This window comes from Chiloscyllium plagiosum, chromosome 39 (genome assembly GCF_004010195.1).
Source record: "Chiloscyllium plagiosum isolate BGI_BamShark_2017 chromosome 39, ASM401019v2, whole genome shotgun sequence".
Classification (NCBI taxonomy): Eukaryota; Metazoa; Chordata; class Chondrichthyes; order Orectolobiformes; family Hemiscylliidae; genus Chiloscyllium; species Chiloscyllium plagiosum.
The window spans coordinates 13,525,687-13,537,803 of NC_057748.1; positions in this window are offsets into that span (position 1 = coordinate 13,525,687).

The window sequence follows — 12,117 nt, forward strand, 5'->3', positions numbered from 1 at the left end:
AAGTTACAGGCAGTGTAATCTTCTTTTTATGAACACCATTATTCCATTGTGCTGTAATTTGAAACACAGACAATTTCATAGTAAACATGAAATGAAAGTGTGATGGATCAATAGGCTGGATAACACATCCACTCAGATTGCTGTAATTGCTCTACACCAGAGGCTACTTTATAGAGATCTGCAATACACATGTTTAATTTATATTAATAACATTGTCAATATATCTTCTTATTAACATATATCACGTTGCAGCGATGAATATAACTAGCATGTATGACAAACATGAGGGGAAATAGGTTGATAAATTTTAGTCCTTGGTAAACTAAAACAAAGCTTGCAGTTAGAATACAATCGAGGCGAATATGTAGCGAGAAAGCATTTTGAATTTCAACACTTTGTGAGGAGTTTGCACATTCTCCCCGTGTCTGCGTGGGTTTCCTCCGGGTGCTCCGGTTTCCTCCCACAGTCCAAAGATGTGCAGGTCAGGGTGAATTGGCCATACTAAATTGCCCCAAAAGTGTTAGGTGCATTAGTCAGAGGGAAATGGGTCTGGGTGGGTTGCTCTTCAGAGGGTCGGTGTGGACTGGTTGGGTCGAAGGGCCTGTTTCCCCACTGTAGGGAATCTAATCTAATCTAATCAAATCTTAAAGTAAAGCCTCTTCAATGTAGAAGAGCTTCCCATAGACTCGTGGTAGATAGAGATGACTTGGCCCATCGTATCTTTGTACGAGCTATCTCCTCGCCAGTCCACATGGACTTGCAGACATTTTCCTTTTGAACATTGGTGACACAGTGGTTAGCACCGCTGCCTCACAGTGCCAGGGACCCAGGTTCAATTCCAGGCTCGGGCGACTGTCTGTGGGGAGTTTGCACATTCCACTGTGTCTGTGTGGGTTTCCATCAGGTGCTCTGGTTTCCCCCCACAGTCCAGTCCAGTGTTATGCAGGTCAGGTGAACTGACCATGCTAAATTGCCTATAGTGTTCAGGGATGTGTAGGTTAGGTGCATTAGTCAATGTAGAGTAATAGGGTAGGGGAATGGGCCTGGGTGGGTTACTCTTCAGAGGGTCAGTATCGATTTGTTGGGCTAAAGGGCTTCATAGAATCCCTACCCTGTGGAAACGGGGACTCTGGCCCAACAAGTTCACACTGACCCTCTGGAGAGTAACCCACCCAGACCCATTCCCCGAATACTCTACATTTACCCCTGACTAATGTATGTAACCTACATATCTCTGAACACTATGGGGTAATTTAGCAAGGCCAATTCACCGAACCTGCACATCTTTGCACTGTGGGAGGAAACCTATACAGACACGGAGAGAACATGCAAACTCCACACAGACAGTTGCTTGAGACTGGAATTGAACCTGGGTCCCTGGTGTAGTGAGGCAGTAGTGCTAACCATTGAGCCACCATGCCAAATAGCTTGTTTCTACATTGTCGGGATTCTATTTATGAGATAGGATGGATTACAGCTACCTCCTTGGATCTACAACATAATCCTGGTGTATTGCAAGCTTTTGGGAACCACGCAGTCCTCAAGAGTGGGAAGATTTTCCCGCCTCAGTTATTGCCTTAAAAATAATTACAACAATTTAAACTGAAATGCATTTCAGAGCTGCCTGTATAGGCCATGAAAGTTTCCTTGCTGCAGTGCTCAGTGGGTTAATTGCTCTGTGTTTGATGTTGTGAATCTTGGTAACAGATCTATGCTCGATTTATGAAGCCTGGCTAATGACTCAGAGCAAACAGAGAGGCGACAAGAAATGAAATAAGCACAAGTTCAGACATTTCTAACTGCAGAGATATTTTAAAGTTCAATAACTGAACCTGTTGCACGCTTAGAAAATAGTGTCACGTCTGCATCACTGCAGTACATAATGTATACAAGGCACGGCAGCTACTTCTGATTCTGAATGAAGCAGAAACGGATGAACGGAAAATTGAATCAGAGCATTTCTGTTCTTCTGAATTCAGTTGGAAAAGCCTCATGAGCAAGGAGCCGAACTGCTGTTGATTTGACTCATTTCAATTTCTCATCATTTCTTTAAAAATTGCAATTTTTGCACGTACATAATCTTCTTTGATTCCCCACCACGAGATTTTTCTTCCCAATAGATAGTTATCTTCTGTATGTCCAAGGACTAACAAAGGGTTTTCGAGGATAATGCAGTGGTAGCATCCTTACCTTTGAGTCAGGAGTCCTGGGTTCAAGTCCCACCTGCTCCAGACATGTGTCATAATATCTCTGAGCCTGATAACAAGCACCTGATGAAGGAGCGTCGCTCCGAAAGCTAGCGCTTCCAAATAAACCAGTTGGACTATAACCTGGTGTTGTGTGGTTTTTAACTTTTGTCCACCCCAGTCCACCACCAGCTCCTCCACATCATGTGTCTGAGCAGGTTGAAGAGAAAATATTTTTAAAAGGCCTTGATTAGATCAGCCAAGCTCTTATGTGGCGGAACTGGCTCAAGGACTGAATGCTGACTGTTGCTCCTAACATGCATTTGTACAAATTATTTATTGCCAATGCTTCAAAGCTTTGAGAAGACTATAATATGGAGAAGGTCATTCTGGGCATTCCAGTTTATACAACGTTACGGTTCATGGGAGACGATGGCCTAGTGGTATTATCACTGGACTTCTAATCCAGAGAGGAGAAAGTGAGGACTGCCGGAGACCAGAGTCAAAAGCTGTGGTGCTGGAAAAGCACAGCAGTTCAGGCAGCATCCGAGGAGCTGTTAATCCACAAATCCAAGTAATGTTCTAGAGATCTAGAAATGTGAATTCAATAAAAATCTGGAATGAAGAGTCTAGCAACAACCATGAAACCATTTACCGGTTGTCAGAAAACTCCATCTGGTTCCCTAGTGCCCTTTAGGGAAGGAAACTGCTGTCCTTACCTGGTCTGGCCTACATGTGACTCCAGACCCACAGCGACGTGATTGACTCTTAACTATTCTCTTGGTAACTTTGAGCTGAAAAATGTGTTGCTGGAAAAGCGCAGCAGGTCAGGCAGCATCCATGGAGCAGGAGAATCGACATTTCGGGCATAAGCCCTTCTTCAATAAACACTGGCCTAGTAAGCGACCCCTAGTAAGTGAATGCGTTTAAAACAAAAATAGTTACAGAGAGCACTAATAATCAACATTTGGATCCTGAGGGGATTTGACTGGGTGGACATGAAAAGGATACTTCCTCTTATGGAAGAATGTAAAAGTAGGGGTCTCTGTTTCAAAACAAGATGGCATCAAGTCAAAACAGAGATGAGGGCACTTTTCTTTCTGTCAGAGGGTTGTGAGTCTTGGAATTCCCTTCCTCAAAGGGTAGTTGATACAGAATCTTTAAATATTGTTAAGGTAGAGTTTGATAGATTCTCGATGATCAAGGGGATGAAAGGTTATCAGGGATATGTAGGAATGTAGAGTTATGGTTAAAATGAGATCAGCCATGATGCTATTGAATGGGGGGGAGCAGGCTGAAAGGACTGAGTGGCCCAGTCTTGTTTTTTGTTTATGTGTTTGTAAAATCCATACAGTGTAGGAGCAGGTTCACTGAGGCATAGGGATGTACAGCACAGAAACAGACCCTTCTGTCAACTTGTCCATGCCAACTAGATATCCTAAATTAATCTAGTCCCATTTGCCAGCATCCGACCCATATCCCTCTAAACCCTTCCTATTCATGTACCCATCCAGACGTCTTTTAAATTTTGTAATTGCACCAGCCTCCACCACTTCCTCTGGCAGCTCATTCCATACATGTACCCCCTTTGTGTGTAAATGTTGCCCCTTAGGTCCTTTTTAAATCTTTCCCCTCGCACCCTAAACTTCTAGTTCTGGACTCCCCCACCCTCGGCAACAGACCATGTCTATTCATCCTATCTGAACCCTTCATGATGTTAAAGACCTCTCTAAGGCCCTCCCTCAGCCTCTGACGCTCCAGGGAAACAGCCCCAGCCTATTCAACCTCTCCCTATAGCTCAATCCTTCCTACTCCATTCTCCTCAGCTCCTCTTTGCTGTCGTTGCCCCGTAACCTTTGATTCCCTCACTGATTAAAAATCCACCTCAGCTTTGAATATAATTAATATGGAAAATTTGTAAGCCTGCACTGGTGCCCAAACTTGGATTCTGTCTACCTTGGGGTCTACCAGATATTGGGTATCCAGTATTTCATTCTTGAAGCTGTTCTATATTTCTAGATTGTTCACTTCATATGTTCTTGTTGGCCATACACTGTGGGACTGGCTGTAGTTATACCAGATCTGGTACAGGACGGTAGACCTGCTCCCTAAAATAACTTAGAACAAAGAAAGAAAGAACAAAGAAAATTTACAGCCCAGGGAATAGGCCCTTCGGCCCTCCATGCTTGAGCCGATCCAAATCTACTGTCTAAACCTGTCGCCCAATTCCTAAGCATCTGTATCCCTCTGCTCCCCACCTACTCATGCATGTGTTCAGACGCATCTTAAATGAATCTACTATGCCTGCCTCTACCACCTCTGCTGGCAATGCGTTCCAGCTACCTACCACCCTCTGTGTGAAGTAATTGCTCGTCATGGAGAAAGTGAGGACTGCAGATGCTGGAGATCTGAGCTGAAAAATGTGTTGCTGGAAAAGCGCAGCAGGTCAGGCAGCATCCAAGGAGCAGGAGAATCGACTCCTTGGAAGAAGGGCATAAGCCCTTCTTCAGGAATCTGCGCATGTCCCCCTTTAAACTTTTCACCTCTCACTTTGAAAGCGTGACCTCTGGTTATTGAATCCTTCACCCTGGGAAAAAGCTTGTCTCTATCCACCCTGTCTATACCCTTCATGATTTTGTAGACCCCAATCAGGTCCCCCCTCAATCCCCGTTTTTCTAATGAAAACAATCCTAACCTATAAAACCTCTCTTCATAGCCAGCACCTTCCATACCAGTCAACATCCTCGTAAACCTTCTCTGCACCCTCTCCAAAACATCCACATCCTTTTGCCGATCAGAACTGTACACAGTTAACTTAGTAAATTATTTTCTCATCTTTAAAGATCCTTTTCAAATGCATCTTAAGTTAACCTTTCCAGTCAGCCAAACAGCCAGCACTCAATGGGGATTGTGTTGTGGATACATTAGGGAGATTTAAACGATCCTTGGATAAGCACATGGATGACGATAGGATAGTGAAGGGGGACGAGCTGAGAATAGTTCACAGGTCGGAGCAACATCGAGGGCCGAAGGGCCTGTTCTGCGCTGTGTTGTTCTATGTTCTATATCACTGCGTGGTGGCCTGACCCAGCACTGGGATAGTGAGCACAGCAGTAACACACATCCAATCAAATATCCTCCATTTACGTTGATTCAAGACAAAAATATACTGTGACCATTTGAAGCATTAAGTTGGTTTCATCCCATGAGGCACAATGTTGGAGGTGGAGGCCAAACAGCAGTATTTCACTCCTGGTCTCGGTCTATATTCTTCCCCCCTTCTCTTGCCGTCTCTTGTCAGTGTCTGCAGCAACGTATACATTTACTGCAGGACATGCTCCTGATGTCAGGCTATGGAAATTAGTCCATTTGTCAATGTCAGAGGCTTGCAGAGGCTGGGAGCTGTCACACAGCGAACTCTGCTATCTCTCCACAGAACAGCACAGTCTATTCAATATTGATCTTGCAAATCTACTGTAGGAAGCTTCAGCTATTTAATATTACATGTCACTATTCACACTGAATAAGAATCCCTTTTTATTCACCCGTGAGCAGAAATAATACTTTTCTGTTTGAACAATTGATGGGAATGGGAGGAGCTGATTCCCTTAGATTCTAGGTAAAAACAATGACTGCAGATGCTGGAAACCAGATTCTGGATCAGTGGTGCTGGAAGAGCACAGCGGTTCAGGCAGCATCCGAGGAGCTTCGAAATCAACGTTTCGGGCAAAAGCCCTTCATCAGGAGCTTTTAGCTGTACCCAAATATGTGCGACAACAACAAAATCAAATCAAAATGAAGGTATACACAAGGGTTTCAAATTTTGAAAGCGCGGAGTCGAATTCAAACCAGTATATGTGAAGGAATGGTGATGCCAAGGGAACAGGCCCTGTAGTGTAAAGGGTTAACTGTACCTTTCCTCCAAGAATAGCCACTGAGCATGTGCATAAGAAGCTGTGTCATAGCAATGCCAAGTCACATGATCTGGAGCCTGCATTTGTTGTGTTCCATCTCTTACCCATGCCTAGTGTACAGTATGCTTAATTATGCATACTCATGAGATGGACAACTACCATGAGACGATAAAAGGTTAGATTACTTACAGTGTGGAAAGAGGCCCGCCAAAGAGCAACCCACCCAGACCCATTCCCCTACACCTAAAACTACAGGCAATTTAGCACGGCCAATTCACCCTGACCTGCACATCTTTGGACTGTGGGAGGAAACCAGAGCAAATCCACGTCAACACAGGGAGAATGTGTAAACTCCACACAGACAGTTGCCTGAGGCGGGGAATTGAACCCGGGTCTTGAATGCTATAAGGCAGCAGCGCTAACCACTGCACCACTGTGGTGCCCACAGAAGGGTGTAGACCTAGTCTTACTACCAGTCACAATTAAATTGATCACAATATTTTAGTTTCTTTTAGTCTGTTCAGTCCCTGAATAAACTTATAGGTTTGCACTTTGGAATCAATACTCATAGAGTCAGAGATATATGGACTCAGACAGCACAGAAACAGACCTTTCGGTCCAACTTGTCCATGCCGACCGGATATTCCAATCTAACCTTGTCTCCTTTACCTGCACTTGTCCCATATCCCTCTAAACCCTTCCTACTCACATACCCATCCAAATGTCTTTTAAATGCTATAATTGTACCAGCCTCCACTACATCCTCTGCCAGTTTGTTCTATACACGTACCATCCTCTGCATGAAAAAGTTGCCCCTCATGTCCTTTTTAAATCTTTCCTCTTTCATCCTAAACCTATGCCCTCTAATTCATGAGGAGAGATTGACTGGGTTAGGATCGTTTTCACTGGAGTTCAAACAAGTCACAGGGGTGATCTCATAGAGACGTATAAAATCCTAACAGGACCAGACAGTAGCTGCAGGGAGGATATGCTCAATGGTGGGTGTGTCCAGAGCCAGGGGTCACACGCTGAGGATTCGAAGTGAACCATTTAGGACGGAGATGAGGAAGCATTTCTTCACTCAAAGAGTGGGGGCCTGTGGAATTCATTACCATTGATGTCAAAACATTGAATGTATTCAAGAGACAACTAGATATAGCAGTTGGGGTGAATGGGATCAAAGGTTATGGGGAGAAAGCAGGACTAGTCTTGTGAGTTGGATGATCATGATGAATGGCAGAGTACATTCGAAGGGCTGAATGGCCTCCTCCTGTTCCTATCTCCTATGTTTCTATGTTTCTGAATTGTTGGCACAAAGAAGAAAATGATTTGGGCGGCTGTGGAAAAATAGGACATGACAAGATTATGAAATTGAGAAGTCAATTCTATGAGGTACATGCCCCAGCACAGGGCCGTGGTTAGAAGACAGTGATGAGTTGGCCTAAACTTGTGCCTTAAAGGCGGATGGAAAGACAATAGGTCAAGGTCCTTTTCACAATTTGTTCCTTAGATTTGAAAAGAGCAAGGACGTCTTACATATCCTCTGCTCGCAGGGCACCTAATTCTTGAAACAGCCATTCTTAACAATTGGCAAAATACTGCAGACGCTGCAAAATATGAAATATCAACAGAAAATGCTAGAAACTCTCAGAGAGCATCAGTGGAGAGAGAACCACCACATCAGCATTTCAGATCATCAAACCAAGTGTTGCGTTGCCACCATTTCCTGCTTGTAATTATCTGAAAAAGATGGCTCGGTTTGTTAAAGTGAACATTGCGGAGTCATACATCACAATGTCGAGCGTTGGTACCTTAAACCCTGCAACTGATCTGAGCACTGGAATTGTAAAGGGGAGGTCACACCTGGTTGGAAGTAATTCTCAGGGGAATGGCTTGTGTCAACTTTCAGAAGGCACACGATAAAAATCCCAGTAAGGTACCGATACTTACAGTCAGATTTCACGCAACGGAAGAAATATTATCGCTTTACTTGGAACAGGAGGAGGCCATTCAGCCCCTCAAGCCTGATCTGCTATTCAATAGGATTATGGCTAATCAGTTTGTTTAAATTCCACATTCCCATTGAACCATGATATCCTTGGATTCCCTTCCTTAATGAAAACATTAAAAAACTATTCAGTGATCCTTCTGAAACGGAGAATTTCACAACTCTCTGAGAGAACACATTTTCTCCTCATCTCAGTCCTAAAAGGGTGACCCTTGTTTTAATTAGTGCCTTTGCTAATTCTGGACTCACCCACACAGCACTGATCTGTTGAAAATGAGGTGAGTGTGAAGTGCTAGACAGCACCAATAATGAAAAATTTCTCGAATTAAGGAAGCGTTGTTTAATTAATCTTTCACAGTATGAGGGTGTCACTGACTGGGCCAGCAGTTATTGGCCGCCCTTAATTGTCCAGAGGGCTGTTAAGAGTCAACCCATTGCTGTGGGTCTGGAGTCACATGTAGGCCAGATCAGGTAAGGATGGCAGTTTCCTCTCCTAAATGGCATTAGTGAACCAGATGGGTTTTTTTTAATCAACAATTGGTCATGATCAGCATCCTGAAGAAGGGCTTATGCCCGAAACATCGATTCTCCTGTTCCCTGGATGCTGCCTGACCTGCTGTGCTTTTCCAGCAACACATTTTCAGCCATGATCAGCATCACTTTGACAAACTTTATATTCTTCCCTGAAGAAGAAAGCCAGATTAGTTTTCACAAAACAGTAATTGGAGTTACACCAATGTTAAATTCCAGATTTTACTGAATTCAAATTTCAGTCATGGCATGATCTGAACCCACATCCACAGAGCATTAGCCAGCGTTTCTGGGATTATCAGTTCTGTTGTCTTACTGTTAGATCACTACCTCCACTTGTGGGCGATGTGGAGGAACTGGAGTTGGACTGGGATGGACAAAGTGAAAAAAAATCACATGACACCAGGTTATAGTCCAACATATTTCGAATAAACCTCTGGATGTAGTTTTTCTTGCTGAGCTGGATGGCTCATTTTCAGATGTTTCGTCACCAGACTAGGTGACATCATCAATGAGCCTCTGGATGAAGCACTGGTGGAATGGCCTGCTTTCTATTTATGTGTTTGGTTTTCCTTGGGTCAGGGACGCCATTTCCTGTGGTGATGCCATATCCTGTGGTGATGTCATTTCCTTTTCTTTTTCTCAGAGGGTGGTAGATGGGGTCTAACTCGATGTGTTTGTTGATAGAGTTCCGTTGGAATGTCATGCTTCTATGAAGTCAAAGTCGTGTCCTTCCTCATCTGTATGTAAGGATACTAGTGAGAGAGGGTCATATCTTTCACGAACATTAACTAGCCACAAAACAACATGACAGGATTTGGGTACATCGCTGTCTGTGCCAGCATTTATTGCCCATCTCTCATTCTACATGGGAGATTTAAAAGTCAATCACATTAGCTGTGGGTCTAGAGTCACATGTAGGCCAGACTGAGTAATTCCTGATGAAGGGCTTTTGCCCGAAACATCGATTTTCCTGCTCCTCGGACCCCTCCTGACCTGCTGTGCTTTTCCAGTGCCACTCTAATCTAGACTCTGATTTCCAGCATCTGTAGTCCTCACTTTTGCCTGGGTAATTTCCTTCTGTAAAGGACGTCAGCTTAACCAGATGAGTTTTTTGCAACAATTAACAGAGGTCACCGTTACGCTAGCTTTTTATTCCAAATTTTTATTGAATTCAACTTTCACCCTCTGTCATGGTGGGACGTGAACTCATGTGTCCACAGCATCCTTTTGCCAAAAAACAGACCCGGAGCTCCCAGTTGCCTGCCGTTTCAACACTCCACCCTGTTCCCTTTCCAACATCTCTACCTCAGGCATGCTGCAGTGCTCCAGTGATAGTCAGCACAAGCTGGAAGAACAGCTCCTCATTTTCCGCTTGGGAACTCTACAGCCTTTTAGACTCAATATCGAGTTCAACAGTCTTGGGGCTTCAGCCCTCCCAAGTCCTTACCCCAACCCCCATACACCAACTTTATTATCACATGGTCTGCTATTAGACACAACCCATTACGAATCACTAACAATCTCCATTGACGGCTATTGACCTTCATAGCCACATCATTAACCACTCCTTTGTCTGTCCAACTCTCTCTTTGAGCTCTATCCCTTCCTATCATTTGAATTGCATTGAATTCATTGTCATGTGTACCGAGGCACAGTGAAAAGCTTTGTCTTGCGAGCAATACAGGCAGATCACAGAGTTAAGTAGCAGAGGTAAGTAAATAATAGGTAAACAGCGGCAAAAACAAAAACACAGGTACTAGCGAATGTTAAGAGTTTCTGAGTCCATTCAGTATTCTAACAACAGTGGGATAGAATTTTACTCCTTACCCACTCCCCCTCTGCCCTATCTTCTGCATATAAACCAACATTTTCCTAGCTACCATCCGTTCTGAGGAAGGGTAATTGGACCCAAAACTTTAACTCTGTGTTCTAGCTGCAGAAGCTGCCAGACTTGCTGAGCTTTTCTGACAATTTCAGTTCTCGTTGCCCAAGGCATTAGCCTGTGAGAGGCAATTGAAGACGTCTTTTAGCACTGGATGTGTGCTTCAGGAGTGGTGCCATGAGGATGTGATGCATGATCAAAGTCTCAAACTATTAATCATGCAGTACACCTTCATGAGGAGTCTCTACCTGGAAAGGAATGGGTCCCTTATTAACAATGAGAATAATTAAAGGATCAGAACCCAAAGCATAATGACTTCCAAAATACTGCCAGGTGTAGGCTGCCCCTCTGTTCTTAGGGAATTGCTTCTCTGATAATGACAGGCCAGTCTTTTAGAAAATTGATGACTGAAATAAAAATACATTTCATTCATGACCCAGCTAACAGATGATTGAATCTGTTTAGATGCTGGCTCAGAGTGAGTGAGTGTCAGGCTCCTAAATTATGAGCAGGCCGCTTAATGAGTCAGTGCTGATCAAACACAGCCCAATCACTGCACAATTACCTCGAGAGAATGAAATATATTGGTCAGATGCATACATTCCAGTCAGTCACAGTTTGACACTCAGACCTACTCCCCATCCTCGTTCAGCAGTGACCACATCTAAATTATGATCTCCAGAGGATTTACGGAGTTTGCAAACTCAATCAACAGCGGCTATGGAAATGCTATTTCAGTTAATGAGAAATGTCGCAAATTGGTTACAGCATAGCAACAGGCCTTTCGGCCCAGTGGGTCCATGCTGATCTCCTTTCATATTGGCAGGACCAATCGCAGACTGGATAACCACTTTGTGGAACACCTCTGCTGTAGAAACGGAGAAACATAGGAAATAGGTGTGGGAGTAGGCCATTCGGCCCTTCGAGCCTGCACCAATATTCAATACAATCATGGCTGATCATGCAATGGTATCCCACTCCCTCTTTCTCTCCATATCCCTTGATCCCTTTAGCTCCCTCTTAAATATGCACTGGCCCCAACAGCTTCCTGTGGGAGAGAATTCCACAGGTTCACAGCTCTCTGGGTGAAGGAATTCTTCCTCATCTCAGTCTTAAATGGCTCACCCTTTATTCTTAGACTGTGACCTCTAGTTCTGGACTTCCCCAACATCAGGAACATTCTTCCAGCATCAGTCATTCGCCATTTAGAGTCATAGAGTCATAGGGATGTACAGCACGGAAACAGACCCTTCAGTCCAACTCGTCCATGCTGACCAGATATCCCAACCCAATCTAGTCCCACCTGCCAGCACCTGGCACATATCCCTCCAAACCCTTCCTATTCATATACCCATCCAAATGCCTCTTAAATGTTGCAATTGTACCAGCGTCCACCACTTCCTCTGGCAGCTCATTCCATACACGCACCACCCTCTGTGTGAAAAAGTTGCCCCTTAGGTCTCTTGTATATCTTTCCCCTCTCACCCTAAACCTATGCCCTCTAGTTCTGGACTCCCTGACCCCAGAGAAAAGACTTTGTCTATTTATCCTATCCATGCCCCTCATAATTTTGTAAACCTCTATAAGGTCACC